This window comes from Phyllobates terribilis, unplaced genomic scaffold (genome assembly GCF_046119375.1).
Source record: "Phyllobates terribilis strain yellow unplaced genomic scaffold, ASM4611937v1 Scaffold_5__5_contigs__length_657084704, whole genome shotgun sequence".
NCBI lineage: Eukaryota > Metazoa > Chordata > Amphibia > Anura > Dendrobatidae > Phyllobates > Phyllobates terribilis.
In genome coordinates this window covers 83915029-83933879 of record NW_027362765.1, presented here as the reverse complement: position 1 = coordinate 83933879, position 18851 = coordinate 83915029, and the positions used below count along the sequence as shown (strand labels likewise).

At 48.8% G+C, this 18851-nt stretch overlaps 1 long non-coding RNA gene across 1 annotated transcript in view; it reads left to right on the top strand.

Annotated features, from left to right (window-relative positions):
- LOC141272127 (uncharacterized) overlaps positions 1-18851 on the top strand; it is a 74242-nt gene that overhangs the window by 3716 nt on the left and 51675 nt on the right. The window contains exon 2 of the long non-coding RNA XR_012321978.1: positions 5091-5180. This is a non-coding gene — a long non-coding RNA (uncharacterized lncRNA). The remainder of the gene's footprint in view (positions 1-5090; positions 5181-18851) is intronic.

Sequence of the window (18851 nt, the reverse complement as noted above, 5' to 3'; positions counted from 1 at the left end):
AGAATGGAGACACGGGGGACAGAATGGAGACATGGAGGGCAGAAAGGAGACATAGGGGGCAGAATGGAGACATGGGGGGGCAGAATGGAGACATGGGGCAGAATGGAGACATGGGGGGCAGAATGGAGACATGGGGGGCAGAATGGAGACATGGGGGCAGAATGGAGAGATGTGGGGGCAGAATGGAGACATGGGGGGCAGAATGGAGACATGGGGGCAGAATGGAGACATGGGGGCAGAATGGAGACTTGGGGGCAGAATGTGAGACATTGGGGCAGAATGGAGACATGGGGGGGCAGAATGGGAGACATTGGGGGCAGAATAGGAGACATGGGGGCAGAATGGAAACATGGGAGGCAGAATGGAGACATGGGGCAGAATGGAGACATGGGGGGCAGGATGGAGACATGGGGGACAGAATGGAGACATGGGGGGCAGGATGGAGACATGGGAGGCAGAATGGAGACATGGGGAGCAGAATGGAGACTTGGGGGGCAGAATGGAGACATGGGAGGCAGAATGGAGACATGGGGGCAGAATGGAGACATGGGGGTTGAATGGAGACATGGGGGGCAGAATGGAGACATGAAGGGCTGAATGGAGACATGGGGGGCAGAATGGAGACATGGGGGCAGAATGGAGACATGGGAGCAGAATGGAGACATGGGGGGCAGAATGGAGACATGGGGGGCAGAATGGAGACATGAGAGCAGAATGGAGACATGGGGGGGCAGAATGGAGACATTGGGGGCAGAATGTAGACATGGGGGGGCAGAATGGGAGACATTGGGGGCAGAATAGGAGACATGGGGTGCAGAATGGAAACATGGGAGGCAGGATGGAGACATGGGAGGCAGAATGGAGACATGGGGCAGAATGGAGACATGGAGGGCAGGTTGGAGACATGGGGGGCAGAATGGAGACATGGGGGGCAGGATGGAGACATGGGAGGCAGAATGGAGACATGGGAAGCAGAATGGAGACATGGGAGGGAGAATGGAGGCATGGGGGGCAGAATGGAGACATGGGAGGCAGAATGGAGACATGGGGGCAGAATGGAGACATGGGGGGCAGAATGGAGACATGGGGCTGAATGGAGACATGGGGGGCAGAATGGAGACATGGGGGCAGAATGGAGACATGGGGGCAGAATGGAGACATAGGGGGCAGAATGGAGACATGGGGGGGCAGAATGGAGACATGGGGCAGAATGGAGACATGGGGGGCAGAATGGAGACATGGGGGCAGAATGGAGACATGGGGGCAGAATGGAGAGATGTGGGGGCAGAATGGAGACATGGGGGGCAGAATGGAGACATGGGGGGCAGAATGTGAGACATGGGGGGCAGAATGGAGAGACATGGGGGTCAGGATGGAAAGACATGTGGGGCAGAATGGAGACATGGAGGCAAAATGGAGACATGGGGGGCAGGATGAAGAGACACGGGGGGCCAAATGGAGACACGGGGGGCAGAATGGTGACACGGGAGGCAGAATGGAGACACGGGGGTCAGAATGGAGACATGGAGGGCAGAAAGGAGACATAGGGGGCAGAATGGAGACATGGGGGGGCAGAATGGAGACATGGGGCAGAATGGAGACATGGGGGGCAGAATGGAGACATGGGGGGCAGAATGGAGACATTGGGGGCAGAATGGAGAGATGTGGGGGCAGAATGGAGACATGGGGGGCAGAATGGAGACATGGGGGCAGAATGGAGACTTGGGGGCAGAATGTGAGACATTGGGGCAGAATGGAGACATGGGGGGGCAGAATAGGAGACATGGGGGCAGAATGGAAACATGGGAGGCAGAATGGAGACATGGGGCAGAATGGAGACATGGGGGGCAGGATGGAGACATGGGGGACAGAATGGAGACATGGGGGGCAGGATGGAGACATGGGAGGCAGAATGGAGACATGGGGAGCAGAATGGAGACTTGGGGGGCAGAATGGAGACATGGGAGGCAGAATGGAGACATGGGGGCAGAATGGAGACATGGGGGTTGAATGGAGACATGGGGGGCAGAATGGAGACATGAAGGGCTGAATGGAGACATGGGGGGCAGAATGGAGACATGGGGGGCAGAATGGAGACATGGGGGCAGAATGGAGACATGGGAGCAGAATGGAGACATGGGGGGCAGAATGGAGACATGGGGGGCAGAATGGAGACATGAGAGCAGAATGGAGACATGGGGGGGCAGAATGGAGACATTGGGGGCAGAATGTAGACATGGGGGGGCAGAATGGGAGACATTGGGGGAAGAATAGGAGACATGGGGTGCAGAATGGAAACATGGGAGGCAGGATGGAGACATGGGAGGCAGAATGGAGACATGGGGCAGAATGGAGACATGGAGGACAGGTTGGAGATATGGGGGGCAGAATGGAGACATGGGGGGCAGGATGGAGACATGGGAGGCAGAATGGAGACATGGGAAGCAGAATGGAGACATGGGAGGGAGAATGGAGGCATGGGGGGCAGAATGGAGACATGGGAGGCAGAATGGAGACATGGGGGCAGAATGGAGACATGGGGGGCAGAATGGAGACATGGGGCTGAATGGAGACATGGGGGGCAAAATGGAGACATGGGGGCAGAATGGAGACATAGGGGGCAGAATGGAGACATAGGGGGCAGAATGGAGACATGGGGGGGCAGAATGGAGACATGGGGGGGCAGAATGGAGACATGGGGCAGAATGGAGACATGGGGGGCAGAATGGAGACATGGGGGCAGAATGGAGACATGGGGGCAGAATGGAGAGATGTGGGGGCAGAATGGAGACATGGGGGGCAGAATGTGAGACATGGGGGGCAGAATGTGAGACATGGGGGGCAGAATGGAGAGACATGGGGGTCAGGATGGAAAGACATGTGGGGCAGAATGGAGACATGGAGGCAAAATGGAGACATGGGGGGCAGGATGAAGAGACACGGGGGGCCAAATGGAGATACGGGGGGCAGAATGGTGACACGGGAGGCAGAATGGAGACACGGGAGGCAGAATGGAGACACGGGGGGCAGAATGGAGACATGGAGGGCAGAAAGGAGACATGGGGCAGAATGGAGACATGGGGGGCAGGATGGAGACATGGGAGGCAGAATGGAGACATGGGGAACAGAGTGAAGACATGGGAGGCAGAATGGAGACATGGGGGGCAGAATAGAGACATGGGGGGCAGAATGGAGACATGGGGGCAGAATGGAGACATGGGGGCAGAATGGAGACATGGGGGGCAGAATGGAGACATGGGGCAGAGAGGAGACATGGGGCAGAATGGAGAGATGTGGCGGCAGAATGGAGGCATGGGGGGCAGAATGGAGACATGGGGGCAGAATGGAGGCATGGGGGGCAGAATGGAGACATGGGGGGCAGAATGTGAGACATGGGGGGCAGAATGGAGAGACATGGGGGGCAGGATGGAGAGACATGTGGGGCAGAATGGAGACATGGGGGGCAGGATGGAGAGACACGGGGGGCCAAATGGAGACACGGGGGGGCAGAATGGAGACACGGGGGGCAGAATGGAGACACGGGGGGCAGAATGGAGACATGGAGGGCAGAATGGAGACATGGGGGGCAGGATGGAGAGATGTGGGGGGCAGAATGGAGACACGGGGGGCAGAATGGAGACACGGGGGGCAGAATGGAGACATGGGGGGCAGAATGGAGACATGGGGCTGAATGGAGACATGGGGGGCAAAATGGAGACATGGGGGCAGAATGGAGACATAGGGGGCAGAATGGAGACATAGGGGGCAGAATGGAGACATGGGGGGGCAGAATGGAGACATGGGGGGGCAGAATGGAGACATGGGGCAGAATGGAGACATGGGGGGCAGAATGGAGACATGGGGGCAGAATGGAGACATGGGGGCAGAATGGAGAGATGTGGGGGCAGAATGGAGACATGGGGGGCAGAATGTGAGACATGGGGGGCAGAATGTGAGACATGGGGGGCAGAATGGAGAGACATGGGGGTCAGGATGGAAAGACATGTGGGGCAGAATGGAGACATGGAGGCAAAATGGAGACATGGGGGGCAGGATGAAGAGACACGGGGGGCCAAATGGAGATACGGGGGGCAGAATGGTGACACGGGAGGCAGAATGGAGACACGGGAGGCAGAATGGAGACACGGGGGGCAGAATGGAGACATGGAGGGCAGAAAGGAGACATGGGGCAGAATGGAGACATGGGGGGCAGGATGGAGACATGGGAGGCAGAATGGAGACATGGGGAACAGAGTGAAGACATGGGAGGCAGAATGGAGACATGGGGGGCAGAATAGAGACATGGGGGGCAGAATGGAGACATGGGGGCAGAATGGAGACATGGGGGCAGAATGGAGACATGGGGGGGCAGAATGGAGACATGGGGCAGAGAGGAGACATGGGGCAGAATGGAGAGATGTGGCGGCAGAATGGAGGCATGGGGGGCAGAATGGAGACATGGGGGCAGAATGGAGGCATGGGGGGCAGAATGGAGACATGGGGGGCAGAATGTGAGACATGGGGGGCAGAATGGAGAGACATGGGGGGCAGGATGGAGAGACATGTGGGGCAGAATGGAGACATGGGGGGCAGGATGGAGAGACACGGGGGGCCAAATGGAGACACGGGGGGGCAGAATGGAGACACGGGGGGCAGAATGGAGACACGGGGGGCAGAATGGAGACATGGAGGGCAGAATGGAGACATGGGGGGCAGGATGGAGAGATGTGGGGGGCAGAATGGAGACACGGGGGGCAGAATGGAGACACGGGGGGCAGGATGGAGACATGGGGACAGGATGTGGGACATTATTACTGTAGGGGCTAATTATGGAGACAATGGGGGCAGGATGGAGACATGGATTCAAAATGTGGGACATTATTACTGTAGGGGCTAATTAAAGGATATTATTACTGCTGAGATGTATTTTATTTTTGAGGATACTGTTTTCAGGGGGGGGGGGGTCCTGTTACTGTGCAGGGCAACACTATGTCACTTTTTTTCTTCATCTGGTGTAATGTAGAAGTTTCGAAAAATTGGGGAATGTTCTCTGGCAGCAGTGCTCTAGATAACTGTGTTATTTTATGCAGCGACGAGTCCTGGCTGGAAGAAGTGATGGCGGTCTGTGCTGGATGAAGAGGAAGAACGAAGATGAAAGACTTCAACTAGAGACGTCACTGGTGAGTTAGTGTGTTACCTGTATACTGACACTGTACACTGTATGCTATGTACAGAGATCCTGTGTATAATGATACTTATGGTAATATTAGTATTCAGTTTTTTATTAATGATCAGTATTGTAGTATTCGGTCACTATGTGGTAGTAATATGTGGTCTGGTCATGGTGTGATGGTATTTGTCCCTTGTATGTGGTATTATTCGGTCACTATATGGTGGTAATATGTGGTCTGGTCATGGTGTGATGGTATTTGTCCCTTGTATTTGGTATTATTCGGTCACTATATGGTGGTAATATGTGGTCTGGTCATGGTGTAGTGGTATTTGTCCCTTGTATGTGGTATTATTCAGTCACTATATGGTGGTAATATGTGGTCTAGCCACGGTGTGATGGTATTTGTCCCTTGTATGTGGTATTTTTCTGTCACTATGTGGTGGTAATATGTGATATGGTCATAGTGTCGTGGTATTTATCCCTTGTATGTGGTATTATTAGTCATTTTAAAAAATGTATGTTACACATTCCCATTAATAAAAATATACCTAAAAGAGTATTGGGTATTATAAGAAATGTTTAATAGGTTAGAGTAGAGTAGGGTCCAGCCAGAAGAGTCTCCTTGTCGTGGTGGCAGCTTAAAAAATCTTTTGGCCAAAACAAAAGCTGCTGGCTAGGTATGTGATATGGTGTTCAATGGGAACTGTTAATGTGTGATTGGTGAAGACATGGTTTAGAAAGTAGAGTTTTTCTAAGAGTGGGCGGTGGGACTATGAAACGTTCGAGGTGTGGAGGTGGAGTTGGGGTGGAACCTGGGCAGAGTCTCAAGGGGGCCCGAAGATTTTGTCAGCATGAGGCCCTGATATTCCTAGTGGCAGCCCTGATAGCTGGCATCTACCGTGTGTGGTGAGAGATCAGCTTCTAAGCCCCCTCCACATGCTGTGACCCCAGCTTAGGATGTACATGTACGCCCATATGCATGAAGAGGCTAAAATTTCAAAAAAAATTGAACATTTTGAAAATTCACGAATGGTGAATCACCTGTATAATGAAAACCGCGACCATAACGCTGCATACAAAAAAACCCTCAAAACCAGATAAAGTTCACATAAAAAAAGCGGAAATTAATAATAAATAAGGCGCAAAAAGAAAATCAGTATTAGAACCATTTTTATTCCTGAAAAAAGGTGCAAAGGTGAATCAGCCCCTTAGTGTCTAATGACCGCGCATCCTTTCACATCCGAAATTATGTCAGGTCTACACGTAGCTGCTAGGACACATTCACGATCGGCAGGCATCATACACACGTCATCAACGCTTGTTACCTCCCAGTGCGGAAGTGAGCATCGCTGGACAACCCCTTTAACTCATCGACGACTCACTGCCAAATCACAGCATAAAATTACAACTCACCAAATCTGTCACCAAAAATCCAATGACTATGTTACATTACAATATTTGTGTTGTGAAGACATCTGGATGAGGACATGGAATCTGGAGGAGGACAGTGGGGTCTGTAGGGGGAAAGAGAGGTCTGGAGGAGTACAGAAGGGTCTGGAGGAGGACAGAGGGGTCTGGAGAGGGAAGGGAGAGTCTAGAGGAGAACATAGGTGTCTGGAGGAAGACAGAGGTGTCTGGTGGAGGACAGGGGTCTTGAGGGTACAGAGGGATCTGTAGGGGGGATGAGGGAATGGAGGCGTACAGAGGGGTCTGGTGGAGGACAGAGAAGTCTGGAGTGGGGATGGAGGAGGACAGAGAAGTCTGGAGTAGTACAATGGAATCTGGAGAGGAAGAAGGGGTCTGGAGGAGGACAGTGGGGTATGGAGTGGGAATGAGGGGTCTGAAGAAGTACAGAGGGGACTGGAGGAAGACAGAGGGGTCTGGAGTAGGACAGTGGGGTCTGGAGTGAGAAGGAGGGGTCTGGAGGAGTAGAGAGAGGTCTGTAGGAGAACAGAGGCGACTGGGGGAGACAGCAGGGTCTGCGAAAGGACAGAGAGGGCTGGAGGGGGATGGAGGAGGGCAGAGAAGTCTGGAGTGGGACAGTGGGATCTGGGGAGGGAAGAAGAAGTCTGGAGGAGGACAGAGGAGTCTGGTGAAGGAAGGAGAGTCTGTAGGAGGACAGAGGAGTTTGGTGAAGGAAGGAGAGTATGGAGGAGGACAGAGGAGTTTGGTGAAGGCCAGAGGGGTCTGGAGGAGTACAGTAGGATCTGAAGGAGGATAGTGGGGTCTGAAAGGAAAAAGAGTGGTCTGGAGGAGAACATAGGGGCTGTGTAGCGGTCTGGAAGGGGGTAACGGAGAACAGAGAGGTCTTGAGGGCAGGGATAGAGGTGTTTGCAGGAGAACAGAACGGTTTGGAGGGGGGTGATAGGGGATGTGTAGGAGGACAAAGGGTTCTGGAGAGGGGAATAGAAGAGGACAGAGGGATCTGGAGGAAGGTATAGAGTGGTCTGAAGGGGTGGAGGACAGAGGGCGTCCAAAGTGCATGAACTGTCACAAAAAGTCCATTGCAGACTTTCGCTGGCGCACACGATTTGTCTACAGTTTGACTATTTTTTACAACCAAATTGCAGCTCTAAAATAGTCACAGAACAGTAACTTGTCCGTGTTTGTGTCTCACAGCTGGTCTGGGAAGGGCTTCTCCATGACCATCTTGTACTTCACATGTCGCACGTGACTTTATCCCATAGACCATGTTGTAGCCTCCAGTCTTACGTGATTTGCGCAGTTTAACTCGCGCTCCCCCATCCCAGTAATGTCATTTCTTCATGCCCTTCCATCCCTTTAGGTATCAGCTGACATCTTATCTAGTACAGGACTGAGTGGTCGCAGGCTCACTAGACCCGGTGTAACAATTGTGGTCACGCTTTCCACATGTCACAACAGCTTACAGGGCGGCTTCATGAAGCGTGGTGATGTCACTATCTGGCTGTAGGTTCATGGACAGGGTATGGCGGTGACAGAGCTGCCGCTGCGATGGTGGTGGAGTGTTGCGCTGTCACATTGATGATCTTGTTTTGCAGGTCTCCCCTGTTATTTCTGACACATGACCTAATTTTTACTGGCGCTTTTTCTTGTGACGGTTTACTACTCCTGTCTGTGAGAATCTATCTGACAAGAAGAAGGGGAAATGTCGCGCCGGACAGTGGCCATTTTATTACACCGTTCAGCGTATAATAATATAATGTGGAAATTAGTCAATAAATTGTAGCTTCACTTCCAAAATTAAGGAATTTCAGCTTCATAGTAACAGTGGTATAAGTGTCATAGCAACAGTGGTGTAATCTTCATAGCAACAGTGGTACACTCTTCATAGCAACAGTCATACAGGCTTCATAGCAACATTGGTACAAGCTTCATAGCAACAGTGGTACAAGCATCAAAACAACAGTGGTATAAGCTTCATAGCAACAGTGGTACAATCTTCATAACAGCAGTACAATATTCATAGCAACAATGGTTCAAGGTTCATAGCAACATTGGTACAAGCTTCATAATAACAGTGGTACAATCTTCATAGTAACCGTTGTACAAGCTTCATAGTAACAGTGGTAAAAGCGTCATAGCAACAGTGGTACACGCTTCATAGCAACTGTGGTGCAATCTTCATAGCAACAGTGGTTCAAGCTTCATAGCAACAGTGGTACAATCTTCATAGCAACAGTGGTTCAAGCTTCATAGCAACATTGGTACAAGCTTCATAGCAACAGTGGTACAAGCTTCATAGCAACAGTGGTACAATCTTCATAGCAATAGTGGCACAATCTTCATAGCAACAGTGGTACAAGCGTCACAGCAACAGTGGTACAAGCTTCATAGCAACATTGGTACAAGCTTCATAGCAATAGTGGTACAAGCGTCAAAACAACAGTAGTATAAGCTTCATAGCAACAGGGGTACAATTTTCATAACAGCAGTAAAATCTTCATAGCAACAGTCTTTCAAGCTTCATAGCAACATTGGTACAAGCTTCATAATAACAGTGGTACAATCTTCATAGTAACAGTTGTACAAGCTTCATAGTAACAGTGGTAAAAGCATCATAGCAACAGTGGTACACGCTTCATAGCAACTGTGATACAAGCGTCATAGCAACAGTGGTACAAGCGTCATAGCAACAGTGGAACAAATTTCATAGCAACAGTGGTACAATCTTCATAGCAACAGTGGTACAAGCTTCACAGTAACAGTGGTACAAGCTTCATAACAGCAGTACAATCTTCATAGCAACAGTGGTTCAAGCTTCATAGCAACATTGGTACAACCTTCATAATAACAGTGGTACAATCTTCATAGTAACAGTGGTAAAAGCGTCATAGCAACAGTGATACACGCTTCATAGCAACAGTGGTACAAGCGTCATAGCAACAGTGGTACAAGATTCATAGCAACAGTGATACAAATTTCATAGCAACAGTGGTACAATCTTCATAGCAACAGTGGTTCAAGCTTCATAGCAACAGTGGTTCAAGCTTCATAGCAACAGTGGTACAATCTTCATAGCAACAGTGGTTCAAACTTCACAGTAACAGTGGTACAAGCTTCATAGCAACATTGGTACAAGCTTCATAGCAACAGTGGTACAAGCTTCATAGCAACATTTGTCCAAACTTCATAGCAACAGTGGTACAAGCATCATAGCAACAGTGGTACAAATTACAAATTTCATAGCAACAGTGGTACAATCTTCATAGCAACAGTGGTACAATCGTCATAGCAACAGTGGTGTAAGCTTCATAGCAAAAGTGTACATCTTTACCTTAACACTAGCTATTTTTGGGTATCACACACTGGTGGCTTCCAGCTCATGATATATTGTGACAGTATTATTCCACACTCCTAAACTTCTGCTGAGGTTTTTTCCATTCCACCCCGAAAAGAACTTTTTTTTGTTTTATGTTTTTCAGTTCATTACTTGGTACACATAGTTACATTAAAACCTACAGTTCATCTTGAAGTCAATTGGAGGAAGGCCTCATACAGTAAAAATAAAGTAATGGTTCTTGGAAGAGTGAGATAAAAAAAATAAAATGCAAAAAATACACATTGGAAAACTAAGAGCTGAAATCTGATTGACAGCAATACGCAATTGTTAATAATTTATACAAATGTGTTTTGTTTGTTAAAAATTGAAAGACACTTGTGTAATTAGAACTTGATATAAATGTTACAAAGAACGGACCATTCCTGCTAGTTGACATCTTTTTGGCACATATCATTTATGAGTCACCATTAGAATAGAGCAGAAAAACGCTGGTCCGGCATCTAGTCCAGTCCTCTGTGGAGGCTGAACCAGGGCATTCTCCATTTCTGAGCTAGTATCCTCAGCACGGCATCCTGGGCACTTGCCATTTGTTAGGTCCAATGGTGTCAGTGTCATCCTATTCACCAAGTGTCAGTGTCATCATCCTGTACTCCAAGTGTCATTATCCTATTCACCAAGTGTCAGTGTCATCATCCTGTACTCCAAGTGTCATTATCCTGTACCCCAAGTGTCATTGCCATCATCCTGTACTCCAAGTGTCATTATCCTGTACCCCAAGTGTCATTATCCTGTACCCCAAGTGTCATTGCCATCATCCTGTACCCCAAGTGCCATCATCCTGTACCCCAAGTGTCATTATCCTGTACCCCAAGTGCCAGTGTCATCAGCCTGTACCCCAAGTGTCATTGTCATCATCCTGTACTCCAAGTGTCAGTGTCATCATCCTGTACCCCAAGTGTCATTATCCTGTACCCCAAGTGCCATTGCCCTCATCCTGTACCCCAAGTGTCAGTGTCATTACCCTGTACCCCAAGTGTCAGTGTCATTATCTTTTACCCCAAGTGTCAGTGTCATCATCCTGTACCCCAAGTGTCATTATCCTGTACCCCAAGTGTCAGCGTCATTATCCTGTACCCCAAGTGTCAGTGTCATTATCCTGTGCCCCAAGTGTCAGCGTAATTATGCTGTACCCCAAGTGTCAGTGTCATTATCCTGTACCCCAAGTGTCAGCGTCATTATCTTGTACCCCAAGTGTCAGTGTCATCATCCTGTACCCCAAGTGTCATTGTCATCATCCTGTACCCCAAGTGTCAGTGTCATCATCTTTTACCCCAAGTGTCAGTGTCATCATCCTGTACCCCAAGTTTCATTATCCTGTACCCCAAGTGTCATTGCCATCATCCTGTACCCCAAGTGTCATTGCCATCATCCTGTACCCCAAGTGTCAGTGTCATTATCCTGTACCCCAAGTGTCAGTGTCATCATCCTGTATCCCAAGTGTCAGTGTCATTATCCTGTACCCCAAGTGTCAGTGTTATTATCCTGTACCCCAAGTGTCAGTGTCATTATCCTGTACCCCAAGTGTCAGTGTCATCATCCTGTATCCCAAGTGTCAGTGTCATCATCCTGTACCCCAAGTGTCAGTGTCATTACCCTGTACCCCAAGTGTCAGTGTCATCATCTTTTACCCCAAGTGTCAGTGTCATCATCCTGTACTCCAAGTGTCATTATCCTGTGCCCCAAGTGTCAGTGTCATCATCCTGTACCCCAAGTGTCATTGTCATCATCCTGTACCCCAAGTGTCAGTGTCATCATCCTGTACCCCAAGTGTCATTATCCTGTACCCCAAGTGTCATTGCCATCATCCTGTACCCCAAGTGTCAGTGTCATTACCCTGTACCCCAAGTGTCAGTGTCATCATCTTTTAGTCCAAGTGTCAGTGTCATCATCCTGTACTCCAAGTGTCATTATCCTGTACCCCAAGTGTCATTGCCATCATCCTGTACCCCAAGTGTCATTATCCTGTACCCCAAGTGCCAGTGTCATCATCCTGTACCCCAAGTGTCATTGTCATCATCCTGTACTCCAAGTGTCAGTGTCATCATCCTGTACTCCAAGTGTCATCATCCTGTACCCCAAGTGTCATTATCCTGTACCCCAAGTGTCAGTGTCATCATCCTGTACCCCAAGTGTCATTGTCATCATCCTGTACCCCAAGTGTCAGTGTCATCATCCTGTACCCCAAGTGTCATTACCCTGTACCCCAAGTGTCAGTGTCATCATCTTTTACCCCAAGTGTCAGTGTCATCATCCTGTACTTCAAAAGTGTCATCATCCTGTGCCCCAAGTGTCATTATCCTGTACCCCAAGTGCCAGTGTCATCATCTTTTACACCAAGTGTCAGTGTCATCATCCTGTACTCCAAGTGTCATTATCCTGTACCCCAAGTGTCAGTGTCATCATCCTGTACCCCAAGTGTCAGTGTCATCATCTTTTACACCAAGTGTCAGTGTCATCATCCTGTACTCCAAGTGTCATTATCCTGTACCCCAAGTGTCATTGCCATCATCCTGTACCCCAAGTGTCATTATCCTGTACCCCAAGTGCCAGTGTCATCAGCCTGTACCCCAAGTGTCATTGTCATCATCCTGTACTCCAAGTGTCAGTGTCATCATCCTGTACCCCAAGTGTCATTATCCTGTACCCCAAGTGCCATTGCCCTCATCCTGTACCCCAAGTGTCAGTGTCATTACCCTGTACCCCAAGTGTCAGTGTCATTATCTTTTACCCCAAGTGTCAGTGTCATCATCCTGTACCCCAAGTGTCATTATCCTGTACCCCAAGTGTCAGCGTCATTATCCTGTACCCCAAGTGTCAGTGTCATTATCCTGTACCCCAAGTGTCAGCGTAATTATGCTGTACCCCAAGTGTCAGTGTCATTATCCTGTACCCCAAGTGTGAGCGTCATTATCTTGTACCCCAAGTGTCAGTGTCATCATCCTGTACCCCAAGTGTCATTGTCATCATCCTGTACCCCAAGTGTCAGTGTCATCATCTTTTACCCCAAGTGTCAGTGTCATCATCCTGTACCCCAAGTTTCATTATCCTGTACCCCAAGTGTCATTGCCATCATCCTGTACCCCAAGTGTCATTGCCATCATCCTGTACCCCAAGTGTCAGTGTCATTATCCTGTACCCCAAGTGTCAGTGTCATCATCCTGTATCCCAAGTGTCAGTGTCATTATCCTGTACCCCAAGTGTCAGTGTTATTATCCTGTACCCCAAGTGTCAGTGTCATTATCCTGTACCCCAAGTGTCAGTGTCATCATCCTGTATCCCAAGTGTCAGTGTCATCATCCTGTACCCCAAGTGTCAGTGTCATTACCCTGTACCCCAAGTGTCAGTGTCATCATCTTTTACCCCAAGTGTCAGTGTCATCATCCTGTACTCCAAGTGTCATTATCCTGTGCCCCAAGTGTCAGTGTCATCATCCTGTACCCCAAGTGTCATTGTCATCATCCTGTACCCCAAGTGTCAGTGTCATCATCCTGTACCCCAAGTGTCATTATCCTGTACCCCAAGTGTCATTGCCATCATCCTGTACCCCAAGTGTCAGTGTCATTACCCTGTACCCCAAGTGTCAGTGTCATCATCTTTTAGTCCAAGTGTCAGTGTCATCATCCTGTACTCCAAGTGTCATTATCCTGTACCCCAAGTGTCATTGCCATCATCCTGTACCCCAAGTGTCATTATCCTGTACCCCAAGTGCCAGTGTCATCATCCTGTACCCCAAGTGTCATTGTCATCATCCTGTACTCCAAGTGTCAGTGTCATCATCCTGTACTCCAAGTGTCATCATCCTGTACCCCAAGTGTCATTATCCTGTACCCCAAGTGTCAGTGTCATCATCCTGTACCCCAAGTGTCATTGTCATCATCCTGTACCCCAAGTGTCAGTGTCATCATCCTGTACCCCAAGTGTCATTACCCTGTACCCCAAGTGTCAGTGTCATCATCTTTTACCCCAAGTGTCAGTGTCATCATCCTGTACTTCAAAAGTGTCATCATCCTGTGCCCCAAGTGTCATTATCCTGTACCCCAAGTGCCAGTGTCATCATCTTTTACACCAAGTGTCAGTGTCATCATCCTGTACTCCAAGTGTCATTATCCTGTACCCCAAGTGTCAGTGTCATCATCCTGTACCCCAAGTGTCAGTGTCATCATCTTTTACACCAAGTGTCAGTGTCATCATCCTGTACTCCAAGTGTCATTATCCTGTACCCCAAGTGTCATTGCCATCATCCTGTACCCCAAGTGTCATTATCCTGTACCCCAAGTGTCAGTGTCATTACCCTGTACCCCAAGTGTCAGTGTCATTATCTTTTACCCCAAGTGTCAGTGTCATCATCCTGTACCCCAAGTGTCATTATCCTGTACCCCAAGTGTCATTGCCATCATCCTGTACCCCAAGTGTCATTATCCTGTACCCCAAGTGCCAGTGTCATCATCCTGTACCCCAAGTGTCATTGTCATCATCCTGTACTCCAAGTGTCAGTGTCATCATCCTGTACTCCAAGTGTCATCATCCTGTACCCCAAGTGTCATTATCCTGTACCCCAAGTGTCAGTGTCATCATCCTGTACCCCAAGTGTCATTGTCATCATCCTGTACCCCAAGTGTCAGTGTCATCATCCTGTACCCCAAGTGTCATTACCCTGTACCCCAAGTGTCAGTGTCATCATCTTTTACCCCAAGTGTCAGTGTCATCATCCTGTACTTCAAAAGTGTCATCATCCTGTGCCCCAAGTGTCATTATCCTGTACCCCAAGTGCCAGTGTCATCATCTTTTACACCAAGTGTCAGTGTCATCATCCTGTACTCCAAGTGTCATTATCCTGTACCCCAAGTGTCAGTGTCATCATCCTGTACCCCAAGTGTCAGTGTCATCATCTTTTACACCAAGTGTCAGTGTCATCATCCTGTACTCCAAGTGTCATTATCCTGTACCCCAAGTGTCATTGCCATCATCCTGTACCCCAAGTGTCATTATCCTGTACCCCAAGTGTCAGTGTCATTACCCTGTACCCCAAGTGTCAGTGTCATTATCTTTTACCCCAAGTGTCAGTGTCATCATCCTGTACCCCAAGTGTCATTATCCTGTACCCCAAGTGTCAGCGTCATTATCCTGTACCCCAAGTGTCAGTGTCATTATCCTGTACCCCAAGTGTCAGCGTAATTATGCTGTACCCCAAGTGTCAGTGTCATTATCCTGTACCCCAAGTGTGAGCGTCATTATCTTGTACCCCAAGTGTCAGTGTCATCATCCTGTACCCCAAGTGTCATTGTCATCATCCTGTACCCCAAGTGTCAGTGTCATCATCTTTTACCCCAAGTGTCAGTGTCATCATCCTGTACCCCAAGTTTCATTATCCTGTACCCCAAGTGTCATTGCCATCATCCTGTACCCCAAGTGTCATTGCCATCATCCTGTACCCCAAGTGTCAGTGTCATTGTCCTGTACCCCAAGTGTCAGTGTCATCATCCTGTATCCCAAGTGTCAGTGTCATTATCCTGTACCCCAAGTGTCAGTGTCATTATCCTGTACCCCAAGTGTCAGTGTCATTATCCTGTACCCCAAGTGTCAGTGTCATCATCCTGTATCCCAAGTGTCAGTGTCATCATCCTGTACCCCAAGTGTCAGTGTCATTACCCTGTACCCCAAGTGTCAGTGTCATCATCTTTTACCCCAAGTGTCAGTGTCATCATCCTGTACTCCAAGTGTCATTATCCTGTGCCCCAAGTGTCAGTGTCATCATCCTGTACCCCAAGTGTCATTGTCATCATCCTGTACCCCAAGTGTCAGTGTCATCATCCTGTACCCCAAGTGTCATTATCCTGTACCCCAAGTGTCATTGCCATCATCCTGTACCCCAAGTGTCAGTGTCATTACCCTGTACCCCAAGTGTCAGTGTCATCATCTTTTACTCCAAGTGTCAGTGTCATCATCCTGTACTCCAAGTGTCATTATCCTGTACCCCAAGTGTCATTGCCATCATCCTGTACCCCAAGTGTCATTATCCTCTACCCCAAGTGCCAGTGTCATCATCCTGTACCCCAAGTGTCATTGTCATCATCCTGTACTCCAAGTGTCAGTATCATCATCCTGTACTCCAAGTGTCATCATCCTGTACCCCAAGTGTCATTATCCTGTACCCCAAGTGTCAGTGTCATCATCCTGTACCCCAAGTGTCATTGTCATCATCCTGTACCCCAAGTGTCAGTGTCATCATCCTGTACCCCAAGTGTCATTACCCTGTACCCCAAGTGTCAGTGTCATCATCTTTTACCCCAAGTGTCAGTGTCATCATCCTGTACTCCAAAAGTGTCATCATCCTGTGCCCCAAGTGTCATTATCCTGTACCCCAAGTGCCAGTGTCATCATCTTTTACACCAAGTGTCAGTGTCATCATCCTGTACTCCAAGTGTCATTATCCTGTACCCCAAGTGTCAGTGTCATCATCCTGTACCCCAAGTGTCAGTGTCATCATCTTTTACACCAAGTGTCAGTGTCATCATCCTGTACTCCAAGTGTCATTATCCTGTACCCCAAGTGTCATTGCCATCATCCTGTACCCCAAGTGTCATTATCCTGTACCCCAAGTGCCAGTGTCATCATCCTGTACCCCAAGTGTCATTGTCATCATCCTGTACTCCAAGTGTCATTGCCATCATCCTGTACCCCAAGTGTCATTATCCTGTACCCCAAGTGCCAGTGTCATCATCCTGTACCCCAAGTGTCATTGTCATCATCCTGTACTCCAAGTGTCAGTGTCATCATCCTGTACCCCAAGTGTCATTATCCTGTACCCCAAGTGTCAGTGTCATCATCCTGTATCCCAAGTGTCATTGTCATCATCCTGTACCCCAAGTGTCAGTGTCATCATCCTGTACCCCAAGTGTCATTATCCTGTACCCCAAGTGTCATTGCCATCATCCTGTACCCCAAGTGTCAGTGTCATTACCCTGTACCCCAAGTATCAGTGTCATCTTTTACCCCAAGTGTCAGTGTCATCATCCTGTACTCCAAGTGTCATTATCCTGTACCCCAAGTGTCATTGCCATCATCCTGTACCCAAAGTGTCATTATCCTGTACCCCAAGTGCCAGTGTCATCATCCTGTACCCCAAGTGTCATTGCCATCATCCTGTACCCCAAGTGTCAGTGTCATTACCCTGTACCCCAAGTGTCAGTGTCATCATCTTTTACCCCAAGTGTCAGTGTCATCAACCTGTACCCCAAGTGTCATCATCCTGTACCCCAAGTGTCATTATCCTGTGCCCCAAGTGTCAGTGTCATCATCCTGTACCCCAAGTGTCATTGCCATCATCCTGTACTCCAAGTGTCATTATCCTGTACCCCAAGTGTCATTGCCATCATCCTGTACTCCAAGTGTCATTATCCTGTACCCCAAGTGTCATTATCCTGTACCCCAAGTGTCATTGCCATCATCCTGTACCCCAAGTGCCATCATCCTGTACCCCAAGTGTCATTATCCTGTACCCCAAGTGCCAGTGTCATCATCCTGTACCCCAAGTGTCATTGTCATCATCCTGTACTCCAAGTGTCAGTGTCATCATCCTGTACCCCAAGTGTCATTATCCTGTACCCCAAGTGCCATTGCCCTCATCCTGTACCCCAAGTGTCAGTGTCATTACCCTGTACCCCAAGTGTCAGTGTCATTATCTTTTACCCCAAGTGTCAGTGTCATCATCCTGTACCCCAAGTGTCATTATCCTGTACCCCAAGTGTCATTGCCATCATCCTGTACCCCAAGTGTCATTATCCTGTACCCCAAGTGCCAGTGTCATCATCCTGTACCCCAAGTGTCATTGCCATCATCCTGTACTCCAAGTGTCATTATCCTGTACCCCAAGTGTCAGCGTCATTATCCTGTACCCCAAGTGTCAGTGTCATTATCCTGTACCCCAAGTGTCAGCGTCATTATCCTGTACCCCAAGTGTCAGTGTCATTACCCTGTACCCCAAGTGTCAGCGTCATTATCTTGTACCCCAAGTGTCAGTGTCATCATCCTGTACCCCAAGTGTCATTGTCATCATCCTGTACCCCAAGTGTCAGTGTCATCATCTTTTACCCCAAGTGTCAGTGTCATCATCCTGTACCCCAAGTTTCATTATCCTGTACCCCAAGTGTCAGTGTCATCATCTTTTACCCCAAGTGTCAGTGTCATTATCCTGTACCACAAGTGTCATTATCCTGTACCCCAAGTGTCAGTGTTATTATCCTGTACCCCAAGTGTCAGTGTCATTATCCTGTACCCCAAGTGTCAGTGTCATCATCCTGTATCCCAAGTGTCAGTGTCATCATCCTGTACCCCAAGTGTCAGTGTCATTACCCTGTACCCCAAGTGTCAGTGTCATCATCTTTTACCCCAAGTGTCAGTGTCATCATCCTGTACCCCAAGTGTCATTATCCTGTGCCCCAAGTGTCAGTGTCATCATCCTGTACCCCAAGTGTCATTGTCATCATCCTGTACCCCAAGTGTCAGTGTCATCATCCTGTACCCCAAGTCTCATTATCCTGTACCCCAAGTGTCATTGCCATCATCCTGTACCCCAAGTGTCAGTGTCATTACCCTGTACCCCAAGTGTCAGTGTCATCATCTTTTACTCCAAGTGTCAGTGTCATCATCCTGTACTCCAAGTGTCATTATCCTGTACCCCAAGTGTCATTGCCATCATCCTGTACCCCAAGTGTCATTATCCTGTACCCCAAGTGCCAGTGTCATCATCCTGTACCCCAAGTGTCATTGTCATCATCCTGTACTCCAAGTGTCAGTGTCATCATCCTGTACTCCAAGTGTCATCATCCTGTACCCCAAGTATCATTATCCTGTACC